Raw genomic sequence first — 18,228 nt, forward strand, 5'->3', positions numbered from 1 at the left:
CATATTTAGGCATACGTGGTAGGATGTTAAACTGTCTAAAGGACTTCTTGTCAAATCGCTCATTCCGTGTGCGTTTGGGCTCAACTTTTTCAAAGAACTTTGTACAGGAGAATGGCGTACCACAGGGATGCGTCTTAAGCACAACTCTCTTTATAGTAAAAATGAATTCCATAAGCACAGTTATCCCGAAATCCGTAATGTATTCAGCTTATGTTGACGATCTACAGATTGCATACACATCCTCTAACGTATCTACATGTGAGAGACAGGTGCAGTTGACCATAAATAAACTAGCAGCATGGGCAGACACAAACGGATTTCAGTTTTCTCCTCAAAAAACAGTGGCTCTCCTATTCTCTCTCAAACGAGGCTTACAAACAGATCCTACACTACACCTGAACAAAACGAAATTACCGGTGAAAAACGAACACAAATTTCTAGGCGTAACTTTTGACAAAAAACTCACCTTTCTTCCTCATATAAATGTCCTGAAGAAAAAGGCTTCCAAATCTCTAAACATACTAAAAGTTCTTTCCCGTAAACACTGGGGCGCGGACAGGACATGCCTTAAACACATTTACAGATCTGTCGTACGCTCCACCTTAGACTATGGCTGCATAGTGTATGGGTCAGCTAGACCATCATATTTAAAAAAACTAGACCCGGTACATAACACAGGACTTCGACTCTCATGTGGAGCATACCGAACTTCTCCTATATCCAGTCTGCTTGTGGAAACAAATGAACCTCCTCTTGAAATCAGAAGAACTTCACTTACATGTGCCTATATATTTAAAATCAGATCTCTGCCAAAGCATATCTGCTATTCTCTAGTAACTAAATGCCCTTCTAGAACACTATTCACCAACAAACCCAATGCAGTGAGACCACTGCTCCTAAGATTTGAGCAAATGTGTCAAGAGGTTGAGCTACCGGATTGTTTACCTAGCATTGCCAAAAGACCTAACCCTCTGCCTCCTTGGTACCTGGTCCCTGAAGTTTGCGACCTCTCTCTTACACAGTTCCAAAAACCAATAACCCCACAAGAGCACTTCATACAAGAATTCCTTCAGCTGAAAGAAAAATACAGTAACTTCACAGACTTTTACACGGATGGCTCGAAAACAGATCATTATGTCGGAAGCGCAGTTGTTCAAGGCGAATGGGAGGAAATAATGAGACTTCCACAGTGCGCGTCCATCTTTACTGCTGAATGCTATGCTGTCTCTGTTGCCATAGAGAAAATAATGAAAGAAAACCTCAGGAGAAGTATTATTTACACAGATTCCCTAAGTGTAGTCACAGCCCTTCACACAAGAAATGCAGTTATACCAATACTTGGAAACATCATACACAGCATAGCAACACTTACAGATGAAGGACGAAGCATAAAAATTTGCTGGGTACCCAGTCATGTAGGAATCCGAGGTAATGAAAAAGCAGATAGGTGCGCTGCCAAAGCTCGAGACAAGAAAATAAAACAAGTGCAGATACCATCTCAAGACTGCATGAAATTGGTACAGAGTAGACTGATACAAAAATGGCAGTCCACTTGGAACACTGAAACAAATAACAAACTACACCTCATAAAGCCTGTAATAGAAGAGTGGAAATCGAGCACCCATCTTGAACGTTCCAAAGAAGTGGCTCTATGCCGTCTTCGCATAGGACACACACATTTAACACATAGTTTCATTTTAACTAAACAGGATAAGCCCCTGTGTGATTCATGCGGACACGAGCTAACAGTCATCCACATTTTAATCTCATGCAGACAACTTGAACAACTGAGGAAAAAACATTTTACACAGTTTTACAAACAACACATTCCTCTTCATCCAGCTTTGCTTTTAGGTGAAAATGCGCTTGTTGATTTGCCCTGTGTTTTCAGGTTTTTAATAGAAGCAAACGTCCTAAACAGAATGTAAGTTTAAATTACATAAATACAACACTCTTAACCATGAAATTGGCGCATGATAGCCTAAGTTGCTTATGCGCCACTAAACCCAACACAACACCCAACACAACACAACTTACTACAATATAGCACATAACTCTTACACATCCATAGATCTAGCCATTGGCTCCTCGATGTTCCTGGCAGCTACAGAGTGGACTGTCATTAACAACCTATACGGAAGTGACCATTTTCCGATCTTAATAAAATATACTGAGAACGGAAATGAAAATGTGTCGAATCCCAGAAAATTCAAAGAGAATGCAGCCAACTGGAAGATGTTCAGGGAACACTCATCACTGCCTTGTTCATCCATTAGTGGTCTAGATGTAGATGAAACTCAGCGCTTGATCACACTGCACATTATAGAAGCTGCAGAAAAATGCATCCCACAAACGTCAAGTAAGCCACGAAACAAACGAAGACCCTGGTGGAATGCAGAATGTAAGACTGCTCGTGAAGCTCAGAACAAGGCATGGTCGAACTTGCGACGACACCCCACTGCCGAAAACCTAATAGCCTTTAAGCGAGCAAAGGCAAAGGCGTGTTCGACGCATCTCCAAGCGAGAAAGCTGGGCCTCGTTCCTTTCGTCTGTGAACTCTTATACTGACGCACACAAAGTCTACACCAGAATAAGAGCACTCAAAGGATATAACACTCTCACACCTCTTGTCAGCACTAGTGGCGACACACTAAAACATCAAGCAGACACACTAGGGAAACACTTTGAATACATATTTAGCTCGGCACACTATACAGATTCCTTTCTGCGGCACAAGGTGACCGAAGAGAGTAAACCTATACATGATAAGAGACCATGCACAGGAGGGTACAATAGCCCGTTCACACTACAGGAGCTGAAGAGTGCACTAGACACATGCAAGAACACAGCAGCTGGTGCTGACAGGATCACATATGCAATGCTCAGGCACCTCCATGTGGACACCCTCGAAACCCTACTCTGCCTGTATAATAAAATATGGGCCACAGGACGCTTTCCTCAAGCATGGAAGGAAGCAATCATTGTCCCGATATTAAAATCTGGCAAAGAACCCACACTTGCAGCGAGCTATCGGCCCATCGCCCTAACCATTTGCTTATGCAAGCTTTTCGAAAAAATGGTAAACCGTCGTCTTGTTCACTTCCTAGAATACAATGGCCTTCTTGACACAAACCAAGCTGGTTTTAGGGCTGGGCGATCAACAGACGATCAGCTCATTGCATTTGAGTCCTATGCAAGGGATGCTTTTGTACACAAACAACACTGTCTATCTGTCTTTTTCGATCTTGAAAAAGCATATGATACCACATGGCGCTATGGTATTATCCGCGACCTCTTCTCTCTCGGTATCACAGGGAACATGTTGAACACGTTAAAAAGCTACTTGTCTGAACGAACCTTCAAAGTTCGTGTTGGCAATACATACTCGAAGCTGTTTATACAGGAAAATGGTGTCCCTCAAGGTGGTGTCCTCAGCTGCACGCTTTTTATTGTCAAAATGAACTCGCTAAAGGGCGTGCTGCCAAGAACCATCTCTTATTCTTTATATGTCGATGACGTCCAGATAAGTTTCAAATCTTGCAACCTGGCCATCTGTGAACGCCAGATTCAACTAGGCGTCAACAAACTGTCTAGGTGGGCTGACGACAATGGGTTTAAGTTTAACTCTGCAAAGACCGTCTGCGTGCTTTTCACTAAGCAGCGTGGCATTAGACCTGAGCCCAACATTACACTGAGTGGTCAGAGCCTTGCAGTTCAAAAAGAACATAAATTTCTCGGTGTAGTTTTTGATGAAAAGCTTTCCTTCATATCACACATAAAACAGCTGAGATTAAAATGTCTGAAGGCAATGAACCTGCTAAAAATTCTGTCCCACCAGTCCTGGGGCACAGATCGTGACTGCCTCTTGAGCCTTCTGAATAGCGTAGTTTTGTCTCGTATTGACTATGGCTCAATGGTTTACGGGTCAGCATCACCTTCTGCCCTAAAAATGCTCGCTCCAGTGCACCACCTTGGCCTTCGCCTTGCCACAGGTGCTTTTCGAACTAGCCCAATTGCTAGCCTCTATGTTGAGGCTAACCGATGGTCATTACAGCGAAGAAGACAATTTACTGCTGTAAGATATGCTACCAAAATATTGTCTCAACTGGACCATCCTTGTCGCCGGCTCCTGCTTGACACAGCTAACACAGAACTTTTCACAAGAAAACCGTCACTAACACCACCATACCCAATAAGACTAGCCGCTCATATTGAATATCTGGACATCCCGGTTGGCAGCCTCCATACAACTTCCATAAAAGACTTCATCGCCCCGTGGGAAATGCACACTGTTAATTGCGACCTAACATTCCTTCAAGTTGGAAAACATGCCCTTCCTATAGGCAACCTGCAGTGGCCAGGCGGCGCTAGTGGAGCGCAGCGTTCAGCGCCGCCAACGGCGGCGCCGAGTAATCTGAGTAGGCCGGCGCGGTCGGGTTGCGTTCGTGTTGTACGGCTGGAAGCATCTCGGCTCTCATTTTCTGCGGTTTTAAGGCAATCGACTGTCTTCAGAGCTACTTCCGAAAACCAATACTGACGAAAGGATACCGCCTGTTCGAGAATGGTCATGTTTAAAACGTGAACGGTGTCGACGTCACCGCGAAGTGCGCGCCGCTCGCTACGGAACAACCGCGCGCACAGCTTTGAATTTCGCGCGAGTAGACGGAACTTTTTTTTAACCAAAGTTATTCTCTCAGGGCATCAGTCGGATATGTAATGATGAATTAAGAAATAATTAAATGAATGAAAAATTTTGTAAATGTAGCTTCTCATTTACCTATTGCGTTCACACCTCATACCCAATCATTGAAAGTGCAGAGAGAACCTGAGGCGAGATTGATCGCCGTTTCTTCTTTTTTGTTCTTGCTGTTTGATTACAGCAGCATAATAATTTCCTCGCGGTTTTGCTTTACAGTTTGATACCATGACGCATAATAATTTCCTCGCGGTTTCGCTTTACAGTTTAATACCATGGCGAACACTTTTGTTCGTGGTGCACCTTTCGACAGTGCCACGGAGGTTACAGGAGACATGGTGCGGTACCCGCTACGGATGTCGTGGCAATTGCAAGCACTGTGCGGTTGTAGCGTGCGTCATCAACGAAAACTGTGCGTGCCGGGGACGGGGAGTAGGGGTCCTCCTACATCGTTGGAAAAATAAAGCTCTTAACAACAACTGGCATGCATTTTGTACCTCCGTACCTCAAGCTTGGGGAAAGCCGGCGGCTAATGCTGGCACTCAACAGCAAAGCTTTCGTAAAGGAGGTCGTTAAGAGTTAGAATTTTTTGCTGTTGCTACTAATGATGAAATAGTCTATCGTCTGGGACAAGAGACTCTTGAGTAGCTTGAGCAGTCGGTGAAAGAAATATTTGGCGCAGCTCAATAGAACGAAGTTCCATTCTCAGCGTACACAGTATCACGGGCCTCTACACTCCGCCACTTCGACTTTTTCAGCACCTTAAGAACTAATTTGCAGATAAATATGCTTACTGAAATCTGTAATTGGAAGTTTTGAAGATATTTTGGCTTTGTGGTTCCGAATAGACACCGCATTAGAAATCCGGTTCACAGATCCACGAACATTTTTTTTTTCATTTCGCCTCCGTTGAAATGCGGCTGGAATACGATGCTACGGCTGCACGGCTTTGTTGCTTTTCTGGACGTATGCCACTCGATCTACGCACGGCATATACCAGTACACGCCAGATTTTACAGCGCGGAGCACGTACTGTGTAGTGTGCCCCAACCAGCACGCGACTCCTCGAGTCAGAAGTTTATACCGTTTCCTCCGCTCACGGGCAGTCGCCTTATTTTAGCTTCTTGGCGTCTGTACGCCAATGGCCCCATAAAAAAAAAAACGAATTTCAGTTACATTACTCTCTCGCAGCCAATATCTCCTTTTCTCATCATTCTCCCCAGGTTCTCCCAGCAAGCGGTACACTTAGGTTTCCTTCGTGATTGTGGCAGTCTTTCTCGCCGCCCTTGCGCTTATTTTTATTCTTGTTCACATCCGTAGTAGTCGAAGTATCGCACGATACCACTGAAGTCACTAAATGAGTAAATCACACTCACTGGGATAACAAAACGCGAACGCAGAAGGAACACAGCGGCCGCAACATATACGGCGTCAGCTTCTGCGCCGACTCAGTATTAGCTCCCGTCGGCCGCCAGGTGGCGCCACATGTCTCAGCAAACTCCATTGCAGGTTGCCTATAGCCATACAACAGCACTTCATGTCTCTGCAGGCAAAATACATTTGTAATGAGTATTACACTGATGCTTCAAAGTCGACTCAAGTCTCATGTGCCGCACATGGACCACAATTTTCACTAACAAAAACACTAAACAGACATACAAGTATATTTACTGCAGAATCCCACGGTATCCTGTTAGCTGTGAGACACATTATAGAAAACAAAATACAGTCATCGGTCATCTACACAGACTCCCTTAGTGTTTTAACCTCCCTAACTTCTTGGAAATGGCACAATAAAAACCCAGTCCTGAATACTCTATTTAACAACCTTATCACTGCCCATAAATTACAACTTAAAATTACACTTTGCTGGGTGCCAGGCCACCGTAGCATACCAGGTAACGAGGCGGCTGATAGGCTTGCTGTGTCAGCTGCCTGTCGAAATACTACAGACATCGACAAAATAATATACCAGGACCTCAAGCCACACATTAAAAACAAAATTCGACAACAGTGGCAAGAGGAATGGGACACAGCGACTGAAAATAAACTACACACTATAAAACCTATCATAGGCAGGTACACTGCAGACAAAAGAGACAGATTGAAAGAAGTAGCCTTGTGCAGGCTGAGAATAGGTCATACACATACTACACACTCATACCTTTTAACAAACTCTCCTGCACCACACTGCTCGAGATGTGGTGATCGACTCACTGTCATTCATGTTTTAATCATATGTGCACAACTGGAACCAGAAAGAAGACGTCACTTTCCCTCCTTGTTCACTCATCAAATACCTGCACACCCATCCATTTTTATTGGCGACAACCCAATGTTTCATTTAAAACAGGTGCTTAAATTTTTATTACAAGTAGGCTTTTTACATGAAATTTCTTATCGACGTGGGTCTCAGCCCGCTACTCCTTGAGAGGACGGATGAGATCTTTTAATACATCTACTTACACATTGCGCATCCATTATATATCGCAAATGAATTTTAGGCCCTATACACCGTTGTTTTTAGCGATATTACAGAGCGAATACATTTTTAGGCCCTATACACCACTGTTTTTTATCCCTTCATAAAAAATCAACTATTCCATTATATAAACTTGAGTACACCGTCAACCTTGAGTTTGGCGCTCTTTGGCCTGAGTCGCCCTTGCGCCATTAAAATCCATCATCATCATCATCATCATCATAAACCAATTCTGGATTAATGTACAGTCGTGAGCAAAACTGGTATACAGCACTCAGCCAGTGACGGAGCTCGGGAAAACTGCATTGAAATTCCATATAGCGATAGCAACAGGGACAGCGACAGTGACACGTGCATGTAAAATGGGGCAACGCCACTACAGTATCAATCCAAAATAGATGTTGTTAGATGAAGTCGCAATGCAGTTTTCCCGAGCTCCACCAACGACTGAGTGTCGTTTACCACTTTTGCTCACGAGTGTACGTAGCATTCAGACAATCTTCCTGAAAGTATTTTAGGTTAATTTTACTGCCGCGAATTTCTCATTGTAAAACGCTGAACACCTATGCGTGCTCATGGAAACATGGAAAGAACAGACAAACTTATTAATCTATGAGTGGTGGCTGCCAGAAAGCCGCTGTCTGAAGAATAAGGTACTTGAAAACCGGGAAGCTTTTTGCACAGACTGCTTAGTATAAAAGGGAATCGTCACTTTGGACTAAAAGACCAAATATTCCGTTATTTTTTTAATAAAGTAGAAAAGGGTTTTCGTATAATATGCTCTGAGAGTAACGCTTGTTACCACACAAGAAAATTATCTTCGTTTCACATATATGTACGAACTAATAATTTATAAGGGATTATGGGCCCGTCAGACTGCAAGGACAGATTTTTCTACAATCCCCCATATGCATTTCACTGCAAATAATTAGTTTCATAATCATAAATAAGTCTTGAACCTCTATTCGCTTTCATAATAAGGAGGCAGAATTGCTCCGATCTGCTACCAGTCCCAAAAGATGTTTTCCTGGCGGCGCTGTACTTCGGCACTACCACGTCTGTTCGTGCTAGATGGAGCATTTATCTGAGAATGTCTGCGGACAAATGTTCCAGCCTTTCGGCTTGGTACCCCAGTTAGGGCATCATCAGCCCGCATCAGCCAGCAGCAAGGAAAATAAAAAAAATTAAGCAGCTGTTTACTTTGGAAAAGCAAGCATTTACTCACAGAAGCAAAATTCTGTGCTTGCTTAGCTATGTTTTTCTATGTTTAGATTTGCATTTCTACGTGTTTACCGTTTAGCTACATATTTGGTGGATGCTTTAATCTTGTTTGGATAAAAGAGGCGCAATCCAGGTCTTTAGAGAAATTTTTTTCACAGCTGATCAAGACGGTAAAGACGACATCCAAATTACGGCGTGAGATACTGGTTTCTTAGGACGGGAAGAAGCTGGCTACCAAGATTGCACAGCACCCAAAGGCAGTGCCTGGCAAAGCAGATGCCTTTGCCTTGGCCTGTGTTCTAAGCTTGCCTGAATCGGTCGCTTGGAGGAGGCTTCAGGGCCACACATGCGAAATACAACTATGTGGCTACGAATTCATCAAAATAAAAATCACAGGGAAACCCAAGTGAAGAATCTGCTTGCACTGCGAAAACAACCAATGGCCGCCTGCCTTTAATCGTGTTTTGTGTCATTCTTCCATGGTTCAGCATTCACACCTCAACGTATCTGTCGGCACTCAATCAGACATCACTTCGGGTCACATAGGTGGCAGTTGCATATTTTCTTTACAGGTGTGTAGAGCTCTCGACATGAAAGTAATAAAGATACATCGAAACGTATATTTGTCATTTCAGGTCTGGTGATGTCACTTCTCTCCAACCAATCGCATAATTTTATATTAAACAGCACATGTATTTTTGCTCAAATATGGGAGAGGCCTTCGCCCTGCAGTGGGTATAGTCAGGCTGATGATGATGATGATGCATTTTTGCTTAGGCACAATTTTTTCCAAGTGCTAGCTAGCAAGCACTGGGAAGGGCGCCAGCTTTAAGTAAGAAGAAAGGCAAAAAGAAGGCTTTCAAGCGAGAAGCCTTGAGTGACTATAGATGACTGGTGAGCCTGTGATGCCTTTTGAGCAATGACGTGGCGTCCTGGGAGTTCTGTTGTTTGAGTCGCACTTATCACTGGCATTTGGAATGACTGGTGATCGGTGGAGCTAATTATGAAGTGAAGGGGTCAGTATGTTTTCTAAAAAAGTAATTAGGACGCTCGGCTACTGAGCTGGAGGGCCTCGGTTCAATACCAGCCACTTGGTTTCGATGGTGGCAAAACGCAATGGTACGCTCACTAAAAATCTCATACGGCGGGAATTAATCCCGCGCCTCCACTTCGGCGTCTTTCAAAGCCCATGCGATGCCTTTGTTCGTCAAAACCCTCAGTTCATACTTTTAAGTATTGCATTCGCATATTTGCGCGTCGTGTTAGTGGCTTTCAGTTCCTCTGGCCCACGCTAACGATATTGAATTTGGCCCTAACGAACACCTGTAGATGAAGACGAAATGTGAAAAAAACAAAACAAAACAAAAAAAACACTACGGTCTGTGATGTTAGGGCAATGCAAATCCGCCGTCAATTGTTTATTGAAAGCAGTATTAACGAAAGAATAGTCATCGTTCGAAGAATTTTTCAAAACATATAGTGTAGTTTGGTTTTCCTTTAAGCACTTCACAATGGGCCATGAAATCTGAAACAGATGCATCCTGAGTGAAAGAACAATCCTCGACAAAGTCGTCCCACTTTCCAGCATCTTCAGAACCAAAGCTCTTTTTTGATGGATGCTGTGTTTCAAATGATCGCTAAGGCGAAACTGAAATCTTCCTGCATTCAAGAATATGACGTTTTGGTGACATAGAAGCTTCTTTGCCTGAAGACAGAACTTCAATAATGTAGAAGAAAAAACAAAAAAACGAAATACTTGTGTTGGCACTATAAGGGCATATATCGGAAGTGCAGTGCAGAATTTTGGCACCGATTTTCGCCTCGCGGGTTCCAGAGGCTAGGACATTGCAATTTATTACTTATTTATTTGTTTTTATTTATTCAATGATTACGCCGCTTAGCCCCAGTGCGCTACAGCAGGGGGGGGGGGGGGGGGGTGGTTACAGAGCGGAAAACAAAACACATCTTCGATTATGGAGCACACTTGATGACCTGAAAGACGATTCCATTCGCTGATGGATCGAACAAAAAAGGAACTGACATACATGCTAGTTCTGGCACGGTATTCCAAAAAATTAAATCTGATCTGCGCGAGCAGAGACATAATGTGGCCTATGTAAGTATATTACTTTTCGAATGCCTATTTTGTTGGCATATATTTGGTACAAGAGTTTAGGTCGTAATTTCCTTCGTCGAGAGAAAAGGGTTTCCCATCCTAATTTACTTTTCATGACGGTGCAGCTATCACTTCTCGAGTACCGACACAGGACAAACGCTGCTGCTCTGTTTTAGATTCAATTCTATTGCTCAGTGTAGTTTGCCAAGAATCCCATACGACACAAGCGTATTCGAGCAGTGGTCGAACGTATGTTAAGTAGGCTGTTGATTTCAAACATGGAGGCACGCGCTTCAGATTTCGCTGTATAATGTTTAATATTCTGGCGGCCTTTGCAACTACGGCAACCGCATGTGTATTCCATGAACAGTCGGCTATAAATGTCGCACTTAAGCATTCATGCACCACTTTTTGTGTCACTATAATACCGTTTATTCTATACTCTGAGGCTAACTTATTTGTTTTAAGTGTAAAAATAACACGAACACATGTTTTAGTGTTTAACGTCATTTTCCATTTCGAACACCACTCAAGAACACATGATAAGTCACTTTATAGCTGGGCAACGTCGCCTTGATTTCTAATTTTTCTATATAAAAGACAGTCATCGTCAAACAACCGCATATTCAAATTGATTCCGGAACAAATACCATTTATATATATTAAGAACGAGAGGGATTCTAAAACTAAGCACTGTGGGACACTTGATGTAATATCTACAAAAACTGAGTTGCGTTCCAATTATTACCACGTACTGTCGGGAGGAAGATAGCTTTCGAGATTTAGTGCAGCAAGTTTTCTTGAAAGTAAAGGGTGCGAAACAGTATCAAACGCCTTCTGAAAGTCCAGGAAAATGCAATAGACTTGTAGGCCGTTGTCGAGAATAAATACAAGGTCATGATAAAATTCAATAAGCTGTGTCGTGCTAGATAAGCCCTTACGAAAGCCATGTTGTTCTGAAGCCAGGAAGTTTTTAAGTGTGTCATTATCTCTTTATATAAAATGTGCACTATTATTTTGCACAGTAAAAGTCATGGGGTAGTTGTTGATACATTTTGTTCTTCAAAGTAAAACAGAGCTACTCTTACAGGCACACTCAGCGACATACGGGACGAATGGTCGTACGCATTTTGTCGAACGAGATAGCAGCCGACACCTCCATTCCGTTATTTCGTGCTGGAGTCGTGTTGAGCGACTGTGTCTTGTGTCGCGTTGAGCCACAGTGCTTTGGCTGCGGCTGACAATTCGTTCGACGAAATTGGTGCCACCGCTAGTCATTTCAGTTTTTCTTCCGGGGTGTATGAAAAAGTAGAGCTGCTTCTACTTAAATTAGAGGTAAAATCAAGTGCCGATCTCACAAACTAAAATTCAGAAGCGGGAAAAATTGCAAAGGTAAGTTTTTCACAAAAATGGGTCGTTTGTTTCCAGACAAACATCAACATGCGCAGAGATAGTTATGGAACTGAATTGTGCTAAGAAAAATAAATTGGATGCAGTTTTACTCAGCGTCCATTAGAAAAAGCAAGGGGAGGGGTGCGGTTGGTAGTTAAACTAATCCAGAGAGAGCGCTCAGCTACTCCACCAATAGGGCGTGAAGTATACACAAGCTATCTCTTCAGTGATGTTTTCAAACGGTTCTCTGTGAATGCTTGTTTTTCTCTGAATGCATCCGAAAAAAAATTTCAGCCAATGGTAAAGAGCATCATGCACCGAAAGCGGCTAGACATTGCGGACGCTCTCATACCGAAAAATCTGACAAATTCCGGGAAAGAATTTTCACATATTGCACAAGCGTATCGTAATAATCGTGAATGCATAGATCCTTCCTCGCAGGTTCGTAGTTGTTTGCCATTTATAGTCAAACACTGACCGCATTGTTTCTTTTGGAGTCCGTAATTGTTGTTAGCACAGGACAGACTTCAGAAGGAAAATTTTGGCACGTATCGGAAGCTTTGACGATCTCTGCCAATTTGTTTATAAAGTACCGCTGCACCCCAGGCATTGAAAAACGCTACGCATTGGGTTGGTATGACATGTAAACGCATTGCAAACTCTAGAAGAGAAGCTTTTGTTACCCATGGGTAATGTAGATCACTCTTAAGGATATCATCATAATAGTAGTTAACAATATTTTACAGCTGCCTCGAAGTTCTTAACAATCAGCTGCTTGGTTTTGTACTGCAGTTTTAACTGCTCGTTACGAGCGCAGAAAAAAGTTTGAGACAAAATTTTATTACGCATCGCAGGCTTGTACCATTTCCGTCAACATGTTTATAATAGTATCCGACGAAATCTTACACTTGTTCCTGAAAAAGTGGACAAGGCCGGGCTGGGTAATCATAAGAATCTGAAAAGAATCTGTTAGAATATGCCATAATTATATGGGACCCTTTAACCTTAACTAACATTCATAAACTTGAGCGTATACAGCATAAGGTCGTTAGGTTTGTATTTAATTCATATGGCCGTGCGTCTGTCAGCGAGCTTGTGAAGCGTAGTGGATTACCTTCTGTGACTGAGCGCAGTCGTATCTGCCGATTAGTTTCTTTTCGAGCTCGTAAAAGGTCATTATAATGTTAACACTTCCAATTATATTACTTACTCTTCAGGTTATAATACGAGACAAAGGCATGCACTAACAATAACCCCTGTGAACGCGTGAAATAACTGTTTTAAATATTCTTTCTTTCCGAGGACAATTATGAAATGGAATAAACTTAATAGCGAGACTGTAACTCAGAGTTCTTTACTAATTTTTGAAAAGTGCCTGCAAATTTTATGAATTTGAGAGCGTTATATGCTTGTATTTCTTTTTGGTTTTCCCACCCTGCTATGATCTATACCAGATCGCAGTGTCTATAAATAAATAAATTGACTCTCATTTTTTTTAATAGGCCGATTTCACAAGGCCAACTGCGCAAGCTCGGGAATACCGGGAGTTGCTCTGCCGCCATGTTTGTTGTGGTACAGCAGACGATTTCCCGGCGTCGCCTTCGTTTCCACGCGTGCTACTGCGGCTGAGGCTGACCCACATTCTGCATTGTGGGACCTACTACACCAAAGCTTCCCATCGTCAACAGTGCCTCTCATGTGAGTATAGCAACCTACCTGCCATGTTCTGATATAGGACTTCGGAGACTTGCAAGGAAACAGTTTCATTCGCAATGGACTCTGTTCCTGTGCTCGCGGCTTTTTCGATGCAATCCTGCTCTTGGTTTCCTTATTAGCGCTTTGAAAAAAAAAAGAGAAAAAGCTGCACGACTGTGCTGCAGCTTCTCAGAAGTTCCATTTAGCCATGATACGAGTGTCGATACAGTTTGTTCAGGGAAAATAGCGACAGAAATATTGAAGGACCCCTCGCAAACGGAAAGCATACTCACAAAGCTGTGTCAACACGTTTGAGTAAACTGCACAGTAATAGTGCCTGGAGGTGATCGCGAAACCTGACTTCCTTGATTTTGTGCACTGCTGTCACTCGGTCATAAACGGAATAAGCTTAGAAGTGATTCACGTTTTAGATCGACAAAAAAAAAGTGCGAAGGCTTGATTTGTTCCTTTTGCGCCCGTATTGGCACTGACAGAACGGCGTTTGTTTCAAAAGCTGTTACTTGCACGGAATGCCCCAGTGAAAATTGCGACCCCGTAATATGAGCATGTGCGACAGTGAATGCCTGGTCAAAAAGTATTTTGCGTGTCGTCAGGAAGGGCATGCCAGCTTTCGAGCGGGATTGCGGACTCTAGCTGTTGCGCGTATAGAGGTGTGCATTTTTATCTCAGACGTTCATGACAACTGTGGGGACCCTTGAACTGTGCAAAAACATGTGACAGGTTTGTGGGTTCAATCACTTTTCTCTGCAGGCCGTCGTGAAACCAAATACGGCTAGACTCGGCGAGCGCAAAAAGCAGGGGTGGACTCGCGAAACGAGATCACTGAATCCGTTTTTTGCGAAGGAGCACATATACAGGTAAGAAAATCATGACTCAGAGGCCCTAAGAGAACTTTTAATTAATTTAGGGTCATTCTAAGCCAAACGTCTTAGACGTTGCGCTCAATCATCTCCGATTTGTTAAAGAAAAAAAAAAAAACATCCCAGTGTTTGTCATCCAAGCCTAAAATATTTTTGCCGCGAAATTTTATTTTTGAGCTGAGCACAGTTCGAACCTTCCGAAAACAAAAAAATATTTTAGGCTTTGATTATGCACATTCAGTATCCACAATTTTTTTTTTTAACAAACTGGAGGTGGTCGAACGAAACGTGTATGGCGTTTGGTGTGGAACGACCCTTTAAGCACATAGCAAAATAAATAAACAAAATTATACAATAAAGCTCAAATTACTGTTTGTTTACTAAACAAAGCAGCATGATAACATTACAAAATAAATTATAGCTCTTTAATCGAGTAGTTTGGTGGAACCATAATGGGTAGGGAGCCTAATGTTTTAATGCTATGCATCTTAATTTAGTAAGGAACTCTTGTTACTCTTATAAGAGGCAGTAGTTATTTGGGCAATTGTGACTCCTAACACTTCTTCATAGTGTCCAAAGAGTGGCTGTTTGATGCATCCTTACTGCTATTTTTCTCACGCAGGTACATCGAAAACAAGGGAGCAAGGAAGCACAGAGAAGACGGCCTGCGCCTGTTTACATCTGGCCACCTTCAAAAACTTGAGTTTTCTACCAGGGAATCCCCAGAAACTATTGTCCATGCTGAAGTGCTGGCATTTATGTCACTACGAACAATCTACAAAGTCGGTGCTGAAGTCTCGAAGTGTGATGGTGATGTAATCACCGGCCACTGCTCATGTGTTGCAGGAAAGGGGGGGGGGGGTGTGCAAACATCTCTGTTTTGTGCTCTATGGACTTATGTATATTGCTCAGCATGACCTCAGTTGTGTACCAGATTCAGTTTCTTGTACAGAGAAAGAACGCCACTGGTACTAGCCAAGGAACCCAAGGGCAGTAAGCGAGGAGGTTAACAGCCTAATTTTCTGCAAGGACACATCACAAAGGATTAGACCTGCGATAACTCACCACAAAAGGCGAGTGGAATATTCAACACTCGGGCGTGAAAACTTAAATGTTCGCACCCCACAATTGGTGTAGCTACACGAAAAACTTAAGGAAAGTGGCCTTGTCGGGACGCTGGGGCTAAGTTGACCCGGCCTTCACTTGGTAGCGTGCAGAGACTCGGGGTTGATGAAGGATTGAATCTTCGAAGTTGGTAAAACATATACAAGCAGGTTTAATGGCACTTTGAGAAAACTTATTTACATGATTATTTACATGAAGAAGAAGGGCACATCAGCAAAATGGCAAGCGTTAAGAGTTCATAGCGAGAAGCGACTGGATGAGCCGTTTACCCAGGGCTCAGAGCCTTTTTTTCGTGCTCTGCAATGTCCTTAAAACCCCCTATGTCCAGCCCCCCTCTGAAGATGCTGACCAACCAGTTCCAGGGCACGCCCCTCAGATATCGGCATCCAATCGAACACATCACTGCACTGATGGTCTGAGGCACTGACTGGTCCGGCATTGATTCGTTGGGCGTGATCACTTGTTGGCGGGAAAAGCTTGGGAACGGCGAGGAGAGGAGGCACATTTCTATTCTTCAGCAAAGAAACGATAGGCTGGTTCCGGCAAGTGGATTTCCTTCTCAGAACCTAAGAGCACGTGCGCGCCACATACTGATCCCAGCATTGTCCCTTTCCGACAATTGCAAATCTTTCCTGCATTCCCGGAAAATCATTTAATGGCCGTATGCGTCATGCTCCTTTCTTGTCCTGCAAGTCAGCGGACATGTCACTCTGTCGTCTCCTTTGGACAGTAGGCATTCCTCACTGGACGATAGGGCTTCTCGACGGGAAGGATGAACAATTGAACGAAAGTACCTCCGGCTATTTCCCACAGGGCGACATTCCTTTGTATTTTTCTAGACGTTCTCTTGACAGGGTCAATTTGGCATTTGCAGGGTTTCCAAAAGGCAAAACAGGCTTACACAAAAGGATTCATGGAAACAGCTCACTTAGCGCCCTTGTACCAACAGCACATATCCACAGCACTTATCCATGCCCACAGGCGAACAATAGAGCGCGCAAGTGCGGATGATGCACGGTCGTAACAGCCTTCAGTGCTTTGCCGATGTGTTGGAAGCAAATGAGTTTTTGCCCGTCCAAACAAAGCTGTGGAGCCAGATACAGCCAGCGATTGTAAACTGTTTTCCCGGTGGTTGGAATGGGTGAAAGAGAAGTGTCCTTCAAAACTGTACATGCATGAGGAGGTCACGGTCATTGAGGCAGCCACACGCCTGCAAAGTGCAAGTTCCTTGTGGCACTCTTACAGGGAAGGCTTAATCACAACCTCAATTGCACACAGGGTTTATACATAGGTGCACACATGTAGGACAAAAATGGGGCCCCATGATGCACGGTCTCTTATTAGTGCAGTAATGGGCAAACAATTCGTACGACATATACAATGAAAAGAGGGCTGCTGCTTGAAGCCGAGGCACGAGCAGCTTGTGCCTTCATCAGTAAGAACGAGAGCCATGTTGACGTTCATGTCAGATAATGTGGCCTTTTTCTCTCATGCCTCAAGCCGTTTCTGGGTGCAAGTCCAGATGGTATTGTTTCATGCAGTTGCTGTGAGGCTCGCCTTCTTGAGATCAAAATTCCAATGAATGTAGAAGTGTTTGCAAAGGGGGAGCTACGCAATGGTAACCTGAAGCCCAGTAGCAAGTACTACACGCAAGTGCAAATGCAAATGGGTGTGGCTGAGATGAAGTCGTTTGTGCTGTTTGTTTACAGTAAAGAGAAGTGCTTGCAGGTTACAGTGCTGTTCAATGAATCGTTCTTCATTGAATTAGTGGACCGCTGCACATTTTTTATTAATACTTGCTGCCATTTATTTCAAACAAAAACTGAAGCAAGTGTTTTGAAAGAATAGCATTGATGTGCATGTCAATAATGTGCCTAATACAAGGAGGAACCAGAGTTCTCGAAAGTAGGACTAATTTAAAGGGAAAAGAGCACATTTATATGTTAATCTGGTTTGAAAAATTGTAATTGCTGGGTTTAATGTTGTAAAGTGGCACATGGGACTTCAGTTTCTGTATTAGGGGAGCCAAGTTTCACCGCAGTGCACCTCCCTCCCTTTCTTTATAGCCAAAACATAGTGCCCAGATAAGGAATGGTTATAAAGCATTTATTTTGAGGTGATGAAATAGCAACACATACAAAATACTCTGCGCTTAAGAAAAAAATCAAGCTTTGCCAAGGATTCAGAGTTGAAAACTACTCGACGACGCATTTCTCACAATGGTTGCCTAATTGAGTTCCCGGCTTTCCAGAGGAAAGGTGTCTTGGAACGGTAAAGTACGAGTCCACCAATATAGTAAAAAACGATGGCACAGGTACGACAGAGGGAGGCAGGCATAAAGCGGTAACCGCATGGGGCGACAACCCCTAGCGATCCGTCGCGCGACGCCGCCGCCAACGTCTGTCGTTGTCGCTGGAGCATACCGCACGGAGCGACGGCGCTCAGCGACAGAGGCGCGTTTTCAGCGTTGCTCTGTTACCGCCGCCTCGTCATTCGGTCAAGGGGATTGCAATCACGCTATATCCCATTTCTAACACTAAACAGCATGAAGTACGATAGAACACTGATGAAATTTCTTGTAACACATAGTATTTTAAAGGGTCACAGCGCAGCGGTGCAT

The 18,228-nt window shown here is 43.4% G+C and overlaps 1 pseudogene; it reads left to right on the plus strand.

Annotated features, from left to right (window-relative positions):
- LOC146195791 (uncharacterized) overlaps positions 1–17,434 on the plus strand; it is a 54,746-nt pseudogene extending 37,312 nt beyond the window's left edge.
- The last annotated feature ends 794 nt before the right edge of the window (positions 17,435–18,228 follow it).

Source organism: Amblyomma maculatum, chromosome 3 (genome assembly GCF_055883805.1).
Source record: "Amblyomma maculatum isolate TAMU_Amacu chromosome 3, ASM5588380v1, whole genome shotgun sequence".
Classification (NCBI taxonomy): domain Eukaryota; kingdom Metazoa; phylum Arthropoda; class Arachnida; order Ixodida; family Ixodidae; genus Amblyomma; species Amblyomma maculatum.